This window comes from Rattus norvegicus, chromosome 1, assembly GCF_036323735.1.
Source record: "Rattus norvegicus strain BN/NHsdMcwi chromosome 1, GRCr8, whole genome shotgun sequence".
NCBI classification, from domain to species: Eukaryota; Metazoa; Chordata; class Mammalia; order Rodentia; family Muridae; genus Rattus; species Rattus norvegicus.
This window is the reverse complement of record NC_086019.1, coordinates 36,152,092-36,163,273: the sequence shown is the minus strand read 5'-3', so window position 1 is coordinate 36,163,273 and position 11,182 is coordinate 36,152,092. Positions and strand designations below refer to the sequence as shown.

Here is an 11,182-nt window from a genome sequence, read left to right as displayed (position 1 = left end):
GAGAGCTGTCAAGTTTTTCTTTTGGCTAAGTCAAACTTTGAACATGATTTTGAAGGCAAGATGGATACTCTGATCATATGATAAGATTTCCTAAGCTAACTGTTGTCTTAGAATCATGGTGATCTTACTCTCAGGGCTTGCTACATGGATAGATACCCTATATGTCAGGCCTGTTTACTGCCAGCTTCTTAATGAAACCTGGCTGTTGTGTTTGCATTTTGTTTCTTAGGGAAAGACCATGTTAGTTACTCTTTTTCACCCCTTATAACAGTCTGTATGATTCCCTGGTGGAGCAGAAAGCAACTCATGACACTGTCTATAAATTGGTTTTTATTACTCAATGAGAAAATATTGGTTAGCAAATGATGCTATGCTATGTATCCTTTTAGATTGTCTCAAGCATAATATTTGAGTGAATTTTTCTATGAATCAGAAAGTATGCAAAATAATGAAGAGTTGCTTGTAAAACTATTAGAGTTTCTAATTCAATGCTTGTTCACTTCAGAGAGAATTGGTCCAAAAGGTCAAAAATCTTCATGTAAACATTGCTACCCAGGAGACTGATGAAAAGTAATTGATTTATTTCACAGAGATATTTAACTAAGTTCAGACAAGGAGGGCATTTCAGCTTAAATCTCTGGGGTTGTCTTATTCTTATTTGCTCTATAATGACAGTTGCATATTGATAGAGAGTATAAACCAAAGATATTTTTAGTAATTAAAATATACCCAAGGGAAATTAATTTAGCAAACTAAATAAAGTTTCAAGTCCATGTTTATTATAACATAGTTATGGAACTAGCCTAAGAGGCAGTCAATAGATGAATGAATAAAGAAAATGGGACACACACACACACATAACACACATACACACTCACACACATAGCACATACTGACACATAACACACATACATACACATATATACAAACAGGAGCAAACATAAACACACACACACACACACACACACACACACACACACACAGTTTCCTTCTGGTATAAAGAACAATGGGATTTTGCTGATTGCAGGAAAATTGATTCACCTGGAGGTTGACCTATTAGGTGAAATAACTCAGACTCAAAAGACAAGTAGCACATATTTTATTTCCTTTTTTTATTCTAGATGATATATAAAATATGTTTATATATATATGCATACATACATATATCACATGAAAGTAGAATGAGACTGTTTAAGAGAAGAAGGAGAAGAGAGAGAGGAGGAAGGGGAGAAAAGGGAGGTATAAACAGGAGAAAAGTTCATGTTACACTTGTATTAACTGTCTTCATAAAACCTAGCACTATTTTATAATAAACGTGTCAATGAAATCTTTATGAAATTTGAATGCTATTTGATTTTTGTTTTCAGCTATTAGCATAGAGAAAATAACAAGTTGGTTGAGAAAGTCTTAACTTTTATATGTTCTTTCCAGGCAGGTTCTTCTTCTGCAGCATGGCATGATTTGGAATCAACTATGCAGCCCACATTGACCTTAAGCTTTTTCTCCTCTTGCCTCTGCCTCACAAATGCTGGGATTATAGGTGTGTGCTACCATGCTCAGGTAAAGCAATCAATTAAAAGCCAATATTATTAACGATGTGAAATGGCTGTAGAACATTCCAGATGCTTGACTCATTTTCTGGAACTATCTGGTGGTTTAGAATTAATTGCTTGAGGTTGGCAACAGTTCCTGAAATTCATTTTAAGCAGAGTTATGGACTTTACCTTAGAAAAGAATCAGATGAGGAAAGGACCGGCTTAAAATGAAGAAACTAAAGGAACAAAACTTTATATCCATATGAATGGATTCTAATGTTTAAAGACTGAATTAAAGGCCCTGTGCAACCAACATGAGGCTGCAGTACATGAACAGGCACAAGCACCAGCTGAAATCAGGACAAACAGGTATCAGAAGAATACAGACAGAGCCATGGGATAGCGCACAGCCCAGGGGTAAGCGCACATACATCTCATCAATTATCTGTGACAAAGGAGTAAAGGTGATTCCACAGAGAACACACTATTATTAACAGTTAGAAAGACATATCTTTAAAAGGGAAATAGAGATCTGGACTGGATGCCTTTCACAACAGACTTGAATGTAAGATGAAAGGCTATAGAGATCCCTAGAGCTAGTACATATGAATATGTAGATGGCTTTGGGTGTTCAGATTTCTCAGTTTGCTGTTGGTGTGATAAAGTGTCATGACTAAAAGTGCCTTATGGAGGTAACACTTTACTTGGGCTAATGACTCCAGAGGGAGTCTCCTTAATGGCAGCAGGCATGAGTGACAGCTAGAGCAGGAAACTGAAAGATCGGGTCTTCAAACTCAAATGCAAGGCAGAGGTGAACTGGAGGTGTCCCAAAGCTATGAAATCTCAAAGTGCCCTCAGTGAGTTTCTTTTGGCAAGGCCACAGCCTCCTCCTCAGATAGCACCATCAACTGAACATTTGAACTACACAACTCCGTGAGAGACATTCTCATTCAAACCATCTGTAAGGGCATTTTAGATAAAGTATCAAAGGCACCATCAAAGAAATTATTGATACATGACCTTCATTAAAATTTAAAAATTGAAAAAATAAAATTTCCATGAATAAAATTACCAAGAGAATAAATTACATATAAGAAAATATATTATATATGTGTGTATGTGTGTTTATGTCTATGTGTATGTTTAGGGGTGTGTGTGTATGTGTGTGTGTGTGTGTGTGTGTGTGTGTGTGTGTGTGTGTATGTGTGTGTGCCTGTGTTGAGGATAACTAAGCCAGAACTATTGATAGACTTTTAATTAGAAAGAAAGAGAGGAAGAAAGAAAGAAAGAAAGAAAGAAAGAAGGAAGGAAGGAAGGAAGGAAGGAAGGAAGGAAGGAAGGAAGGAAGGATCAGTCAGATCATTAGCCCATGTATTGATTGGAAGACTTTTTATTTTTCAGTTGTTTATATACTCTAGTAATTAACTTTGTCTGAAATGTATCTGACACAGTTCCTCTATGATTCTGTAGGCTGTCTCTTCACTCTACTGATAAGTTACTGTTCTTTGAGAAGGCCCTTACTTTAATGTAAGCTCACTTGCCAATCCCTGTTGTGTGTGTGTGTGTGTGTGTGTGTGTGTGTGTCTATATGTGCACATGTCTCGAAACTAGAAAGAAGACCAGGAGAGGACCAGGATAGGTCCTCATGTCAGGGAGAAGAGAGTAGTAGAATCCTGCGATATGAAAGCAGACTGGAGGCCATTGAGTGAGGAAGGAGATTGACCAGAGAGAGCAGAGGAACTGGGAAGGAAAATGGGGGGAGAAGTAACAAGAGCAAGGTAGGTATCAGATGTGATAATAAAATCCATGGCTGCGCGTGTTACTTTAAGGCACTAATAATAAACAACAAGAGTGAAAACTATAGTAGCCTTATGGGAGGGTACATGGATGACCTAGAAGCACATTAATTGCTCCTCATCCTGTGCAATCAGGAAGATAAAAACACAGATGCCCCACTGCCCCACATGTGTTCATCTACAATGTGCATGGTGTAGCAGAAGCCCAGAATGCAGACAATGGCAGATGCTAGGGAACTTACAGTGTTGTGAGTATTGCTAGAGGAGCTGCAAAGTGGTTCATGCGCTTTGGGAAACATCTGGCAATCCCTTCTGAAGTCAAACACACTCTCATTGCATGATCTTGGTCTTCACACAAGAGCTGAAGTCTTATGTCCCAACCAAAGTCTGCCCAGATGTCCTCAGCTGTCACAGCTGATGTAGCAACCTTGACTTTTTAAATGTACTATAGTAGAAAGCTTACTTCAAATTTTGATCTTTTCCCAGGCTAATGGTATATGGTAGATACTCTTTCATGACTAAGCTCCAGATTTTAGGCATCTGCTCCATCAAAACATATAAGCAAGATTCCACAGTGTGCCATGAGCATAAGCTAAAAGGTTTCTAAACATTAAACATACCAATGATTTAACAGTATTTTCAACTTAGAGTGGTTTTTATCAGGATGTAATTAACTATAAAACTGAAGAGTGCCTGAACATAGATGTATGTGGCAGCCTTACAGTTTCTCAGACTTGTCATTCACCAGCCAAGTTGCCTTTCAGTAGGCAAGAAGATAGACTGTGGTACATATCTATAACAGAACATTATTGACCACTAAAAGTGAATGAGCTGTCAAGCTGCGAAAAGCAGCAAAATAAATTTCCATGGATGTTACTAAGAGGAAAGTGCAAATCTGAAAAGGCTAAATGTTGTATGACCCCCAAATATGGCATTCTAGAAAGTGCAAAACTAAAGTCCATGCTTGTCTGAAAGGAAGGAGAAATAAAATAAAAATAAAACATGGAACATTTTAATTAAGGAACAGCCATTTTGTAAAGTATGAACCCAACCTCACAGTTATGATGGCAGTTCTAAGCTACTGTGCATGGCACTCTGGTAGGCAGAGGTCCTTTAAAGTTATTCCTAACACTCAGTTCCAAGAGTGAACCCTCACATAGACTATGGGCTCACAACAGTGAACCAATGTTTCTTCACCAATTTTACTGAATAAGTCAATAATGAAGGTGGTATGCATGTGAAGGGGCCAGCATACATTGGAAATATTTTCCCTTCTGCTCAGTTTCTGTGGACTCAAAGATGATCCAGATAAAAGAAGGTTTATGAAAAAATAGATTGAGTAAAAGTAAAGCTTTGGTAAATGAGTGTTTGAGATAGTTGAGAAATCTATAAAAGGCACAGTTATTTATCACTAATCAAAGCAAAATGTTTCAAGCAGCAGAGTCTATTCATTGGGAGCAATGTTAACAATACAAAACATAATGAGCCAAGAATAAGCAAGAAGTCTGCCAGTTTTTCTTGCAAAAGTTGTTTATAATATAACAAATATTATGATGAAGCTGGCCAGTTAGCAATAGGAAGAATCAAGTGTTATAGAATGTTATTTTGTCTTTTAATTAGTGTGTGTGTGCGTGCGCGTGTACATGTGCATGCACACATGCACTTGTGTACATTGCATGCATTGGGGCATTTGTATATGTGTGCAGGTTACCTCAGAAGTCAGAGGCATTGCATCTCATTGGAATTGGAGCTACAGGAAGTTGTAAAGGGCTCAATCTTGTTCCTTGGATCTAAATGTGGTCCTCTGCAGCAGTACCAGCTCTTAACAGCCGTGTGGTCCCCTGCATGAATGCCTTTAAATTTCCATTGCTGGAGACCAAATAGTTTGGATTGGTTCACTGCAGTCTTTATCTCTTATCTTCCGTCTTGCTGTTGATAATGGGTTCAGATTTGTTGCCTGTCCAGGCTGTCCTCAAACAATCTTCCTGTCCAGCCCAATGAAAGTCAAGAACTCTTGTGGAAAAGTTGAGGAAATGATTGAAGGCCCTGAAGGGATAGGAACTCCACAGGAAGACCAAGAAAGCCCACTAACCTGGACCCTCAGGAGCTCACCAAGACTAAGCTACCAAAGAGCATACACAGGTAGATTGAGGCCCCCAGAACATAGGACTGCCTTGTCTGGCTGCATTAAGAGAGGATGCACCTAACCCTACAGAGACTTTATATGACAGGGTGGGGGGATATCCATAGGAGCCTCCAATCTCTCAGTAAGAGGGAACTGGTAGGGGTGACAGTGTTTGGGATTTAAACAAATTAAAGAAGGAAAGAATGCTTCTTGCATTGAGTCTAATTGGAGAGACATTGCAATTCACATGTAATAAAGTGGTATAAAACTAAACACACACACACACACATGCACACACATGGGCAATTGAGTCTGGGGTATCTGGAAAAGACAAGTGTGTTGTATTAGTGTCAAAGCCACAATTGTGACCTCCTCACCCCAAACTCTAAAATCACAATGCTCCCAACTTAATCTTTTGAGTCTGCTAGCATTACACTACAGGAGCCAATTTCACACTGTACCCTAGTGACAGGTTGTGGTAAAGATGTAGATAAAGTGAGAATATTGTATAAAATTAACTTGAGACAATGAGGTGATAGACTTCATGTTTACACTTGCAACTCATTCTCAAAGTACCTCATTTTGTATATACAAACATTTACAGAATCAAATAATCCTAATTTTGAGACATAAGGGATACTCAGTTTGCAGAGCGATTTTCCATTGATGTCACCACAGTACAAGGCATCATGGGAGACCAGGTAATGTGTGTATAGGTTCTCAGTCTACTATGACCTGCAAAGACATGTGTGGAGACTGACCTCAGTGGATGTTCCTACTGTAAAAGCAACAGCTGTTGTGTTTTTGATGATCTCTGGGTGTTACTGATGATCTTGGGGTGTCACAGTGTGACCTGCCCTTCAGTAGAGCAGTGGGTGGGTGACTGTCCTAAGTCAAGGCTAGCCTCTGCTCTGAGATAATCTTCTAGTGGCTCATGAACCTACAAATGCTGTAACCTGTCAGCTAAGCAAAGGCGTCTGTATATCCAGTGGTCTCATCTTTTCAATGGTACCATCATGACAAGTATGTAGATGTTCTACAGCTTATTTCCCCTGATTTCTTTTAACAGTGAATCTCATGAAGAGCTTTACTATGCTGCATCTGAGACCCAGTCAGTCTCTGAACCCTTTCCCCCAAGCTCCCACTTTTGTTGACATTCAACTGTGGCAATGGCATTATTGGTACCACACTTCTTCAACAACTAAATGGAAATTTGATTTTGTTTTACAGCACACAGTGAGAGTCTGAGCCTTTGCAAATTAATATGCATGTCAAGTTCAAGGCTCTACTCAACACGTAGATGAAGAAACCAAGATATTCCATGACAAAAATAAATTTACAGAATATCTTTACATGAATCCAGTCCTACAAAGGATAATAGATGAAAAATTCCAAAACAAGGAAGGAAACTACACCCTAGAAAAAGCAAGAAAGTGGGCTGGAGAGATGGCTCAGTGGTTAAGAGCAATGACTGCTCTTCCAGAGGTCCTGGGTTCAAATCCCAGCAACCACATGGTGGCTCACAACCACCTGTAATGGGATCCGATGCCCTCTTCTGGTGTGTCTGAAGACAGCGACAGTGTGCTCATATATATAACACAGAAAAAGCAAGAAAGTAATCTTCTTGCAACAAACCCAAGAGAGCCACAAAAACATAATTCCACCGCTAATAACAAAAATAACAGGAAAAAACAATCACTTTTCCTTAATATCTCTTAACATCAATGGACTCAATTCCCCAATAAAAAGGCAGAGAATAAAAAAGTGGATTCATGAACAGGACTCAGCATTTTGCTGCACACAGGAAACACATCTCAGTGACAACAACAGATACTACCTCAGAGTAAAAGGCTGGAAAATATTTTTCCAAGCAAATGGTCCCAAGAATCAAGCTGCAGTAGTTATTCTAATAATGAATAAAATTGACTTTCAACCAAAAGTTATCAAAAAAGATAAGGAAGGATACCACATATTCATCAAACAAAAAACACACCAAGATGAACTCTCAATTTTGAACATCTATGCTCCAAATGCAAGGGCACCCACATTCATAAAAGAAGCTTTACTAAAGCTCAAAGCACACATTGCTCCTCACAAAATAACAGTGGGAGAGTTCAACACCCCACTCTCTTCATAGGACAGATTATGGAAACAGAAAATAAACAGAGAAACAGTGAAATTAACAAAAGGTATGAATCAAATGAATTTAATAGATATCTATAGGACTCTTCATCCTAAAACAAAAAAAAATGCCCTCTTCTCAGCATGTAACCTCTACAAAATTGGCCATATAATCATAGAACAGGTCTCAACAAATACAAGAAGATTGAAATAATCCCATGCATCTTATCAGATCACCATGGACTAAGGCTGCACTTAGTCAACAACAACAACAACAACAACAACAACCAAAAAAAAAAAAACAAACCAGAAAGCCCATATATACATGGAAGTTGAACAATGCTCTACTCAATGACAACTTGGTCAAGGAAGAAATAAAGAAATAAGTTAAAGACGTCTTAGAATTTAATGAAAATGAAGGCACAACGTACCCAAACTTATGGGACACAATGAAAGCAGTGCTAAGAAGAAAACATATAACTCTTAGTGCTTCCAAAAAGAAACCGGCAGCTTGACAGCATACCTAAAAGATCTAGAACAAAAAGAAGCAAATACAAACAAGAGGAGTAGATAGCAGGATTCAAACCCTGAGGTGAAATCAACCAAGTAGAAACAAAAAGAACTATAAAAAGAATTAACAAAACCAGGAGTTGGTTCTTTCAGAAAATCAACAAGATAGATAAACCCTTAGCTAGACTAATCAGAGGCAGAAAGACAGTATCCAAATTAACAAAACCAGAAATGAAAAAGAAGACTTAACAACAGAAACCAAGAAAAAATTTTAAAAAATCATATCCTACTACAAAATACTATACTCAACAAAATCTGGATGAAATGGACAATTTTCTCAACAGATACAAGGTACCAAAGTTAAATCAGGATCAGATAAACCATCTAAACAGTCCCATAACCCCTAAAGAAATCAAAGCAATCATTGAAAGTCTCCCAACCAAAGAAAGCCCAGGACCAGATGGGTTAATGCACAATTCTATCAAACCTTCAAAGAAGACCTAATACCAATATTCTTCAAACTATTCCAGAAAATAGAAACACAAGAAACACAACCAAATTCCTTCTATGAAGCTACAATTACACCACACAATTAAACCACACAAAGACCCAAAAAAGAAAGAGAACTTCAGACAAATTTCCCCTATGATTATCAATGCAAAATACTCAATTAAATTCTTGCAAACTAAATCCAAGAACACATCAAAACAACCATCCATCATGATCAAGTAGGCTTCATCCCAGGGATGCAGGGATGGTTCAATATACAGAAATCCATGAACGTGATCTACTACTATATAAACAAACTCCAAGAAAAAAGAACACATGATCATCTCATTAGATATTGAGAAAGCATTTGAAAAAATTCGACACCCCTTCATGATAAAAGTCTTGGAAAGATCAGGAATTCAAGGCTCATGCCTAAACATAGTAAAAGCAATATACAGCAAACCAGTAGCTAACATTAAACTAAATGATGAGAAACTTGAAGCACTCCCTCTAAAATCAAGTATTAGACAAGACTGCCCAGTCTCTTCCTACCTATTCAATATAGTACTCAAAGTTATAGCCAGAGCAATCAGACAACAAAGGAGATTAAAGGGATACAAATTGGAAAAGAAGTAATAATATCACTATTTGCAGATGATATGATAGTATACTTAAGTGACCCCCAATAATTCCACCAGAGAACTCCTTAACCTTATAAAAACTTTAGTACAGTGACTTGATATACAATTAACTCAAACAAATCATTAGCCTTCCTCTACTCAAAGAATAAACAGGCTGAGAAACAAATTAGGGAAATGACACCCTTCACAATAGTCCCAAACAATATAAAATACCTTGGTATGACTCCAACAAAGCAAGAGAAAAATCTGTATGTCAAGAATTTCAAGTCTCTGTAGAAAGGAATCGAAGATCTCAGAAGATGGAAAGATCTCTCATTCAAGACTAATATAGTAAAAATGGCCATCTTGCCAAAAGCCATCTACAGATTCAATGAAACCCTCATCAAAATTCCAACCCAATTCTTCATAGAGTTAGAAAGAGCAATTTGCAAGTTCATTTGGAATAACAAAAAACCCAGGATAGCAAAAACTATTCTCAACAATAAAAGAACTTCTGGGGGGAATCATCCCTGAACCTCAAGCAGTATTACAGAGCAATAGTGATAAAACTGTATGGTATTGGTACAGAGACAGGCAGGTAGATCAGTGCAATAGAATTGAAGACCCAGAAATAAACCCACACACCTATGGTCACTTGATCATTGACAAAGGATCTAAGAAAAAGGAAAAAAAGACACCATTTTCAACAAATGGTGCTGGTTCAATTGGAGATCAGCATGTAGAAGAATGCACATCAGGTGAGTATGCACTTTTGAGCAGCAGTGGCCCAAGCTAGAGCCTGAGAATTCACAGTGATGAGCTAAGACCACACCATCACTGTCTTCTCCCCAACAGCCACTTCTTCCAAGTGGAATCCGTGCAGGAGGTGGTCAAAAAGGGCTTCACCACGGTTGGTGTTCGAGGAAGGGACGTTGTTGTTCTCAGTGTGGGAAAAAAGTCGGTGGCCAATCTACAAGATGAAAGAAAATCTGCACTTTGGAAAATAATATCTGTATGGCCTTTGCAGGTCTCACTGCCAATGCAAGCAAGGATAGTCATCAACAGAGTCAGGGTAGAGTGCCAGAGCCACCAGCTGACCATGGAGGACCCAGTGACTGTGGAGTACATCACCTGCTACATTGCTAGTCTGAACAGCATTATACACAGAGCAATGGGTGGAGCCCACTTAGTATCTCTGCCCTAATTGTGGGTTTTGACTTTGATGGCACTCCCAGACTCTATCAGACTGATCCCTCTGCCACATACCATGCTTGGCACCATAGTCTGGGGTGCCAAGTCAGTGTGTGAATTTCTGGAAAAGAACTACACAGATGATACCATCAAAACAGACGATCTGAAAATCAAACTGGTGATCAAGGCACTGCTAGAAGTAGTTCAGTCAGGTGGCAAAGACATTGAACTTGTTGTCATGAAGTAGGATCAACCCCTCAAGATTCTAAGTCCTGAAGAAATTGAGAAGTATGTTACCGAAATCAAGAAGAAAGAAGAAAATGGAAAGAAGCAGCAAAAGAAAGCATCTTGATGAAGAGGGTACTGGTCAGAACAGTTTTGAGCCTCCATTTGGGCAAGCCTTGGTGCTTTTTGTCCAAGTCCAATAAACCACTACATTTAAAAAGAGAAGAAGAAAAAGAAAAGAATGCCCATTAATCCATTTTTATTGCCCTGAAAGCTCAAGTCCAAGTGGATTAAGAACTTCCACATAAAACTAGATACACTCAAACTAATAGAAGAGAAAAATGGGGAAAAGCCTGGAACACATGGGCACTGGGAAAAATTTCCTAAACAAAACACCAATGGCTTATGCTCTGAGATCGAGAATCAACAAATGGGATCTCATAAAACTGCAAAGCTTCTGTAAGCAAAGGACACTGTGGTTAGGACAAAACAGCAACCAACAGATTGGGAAAAGATCTTTACCAATCCTACATCGGATAGAGGGGGTAATATTCAATATATACAAAGAAC

General features: G+C 38.4%; 1 pseudogene; it reads left to right on the top strand.

Moving 5' to 3' along the window:
* Nucleotides 1–10,011: 10,011 nt before the first annotated feature.
* Nucleotides 10,012–10,739, top strand: Psma7-ps1 (proteasome 20S subunit alpha 7, pseudogene 1; annotated as a pseudogene).
* Nucleotides 10,740–11,182: the final 443 nt, after the last annotated feature.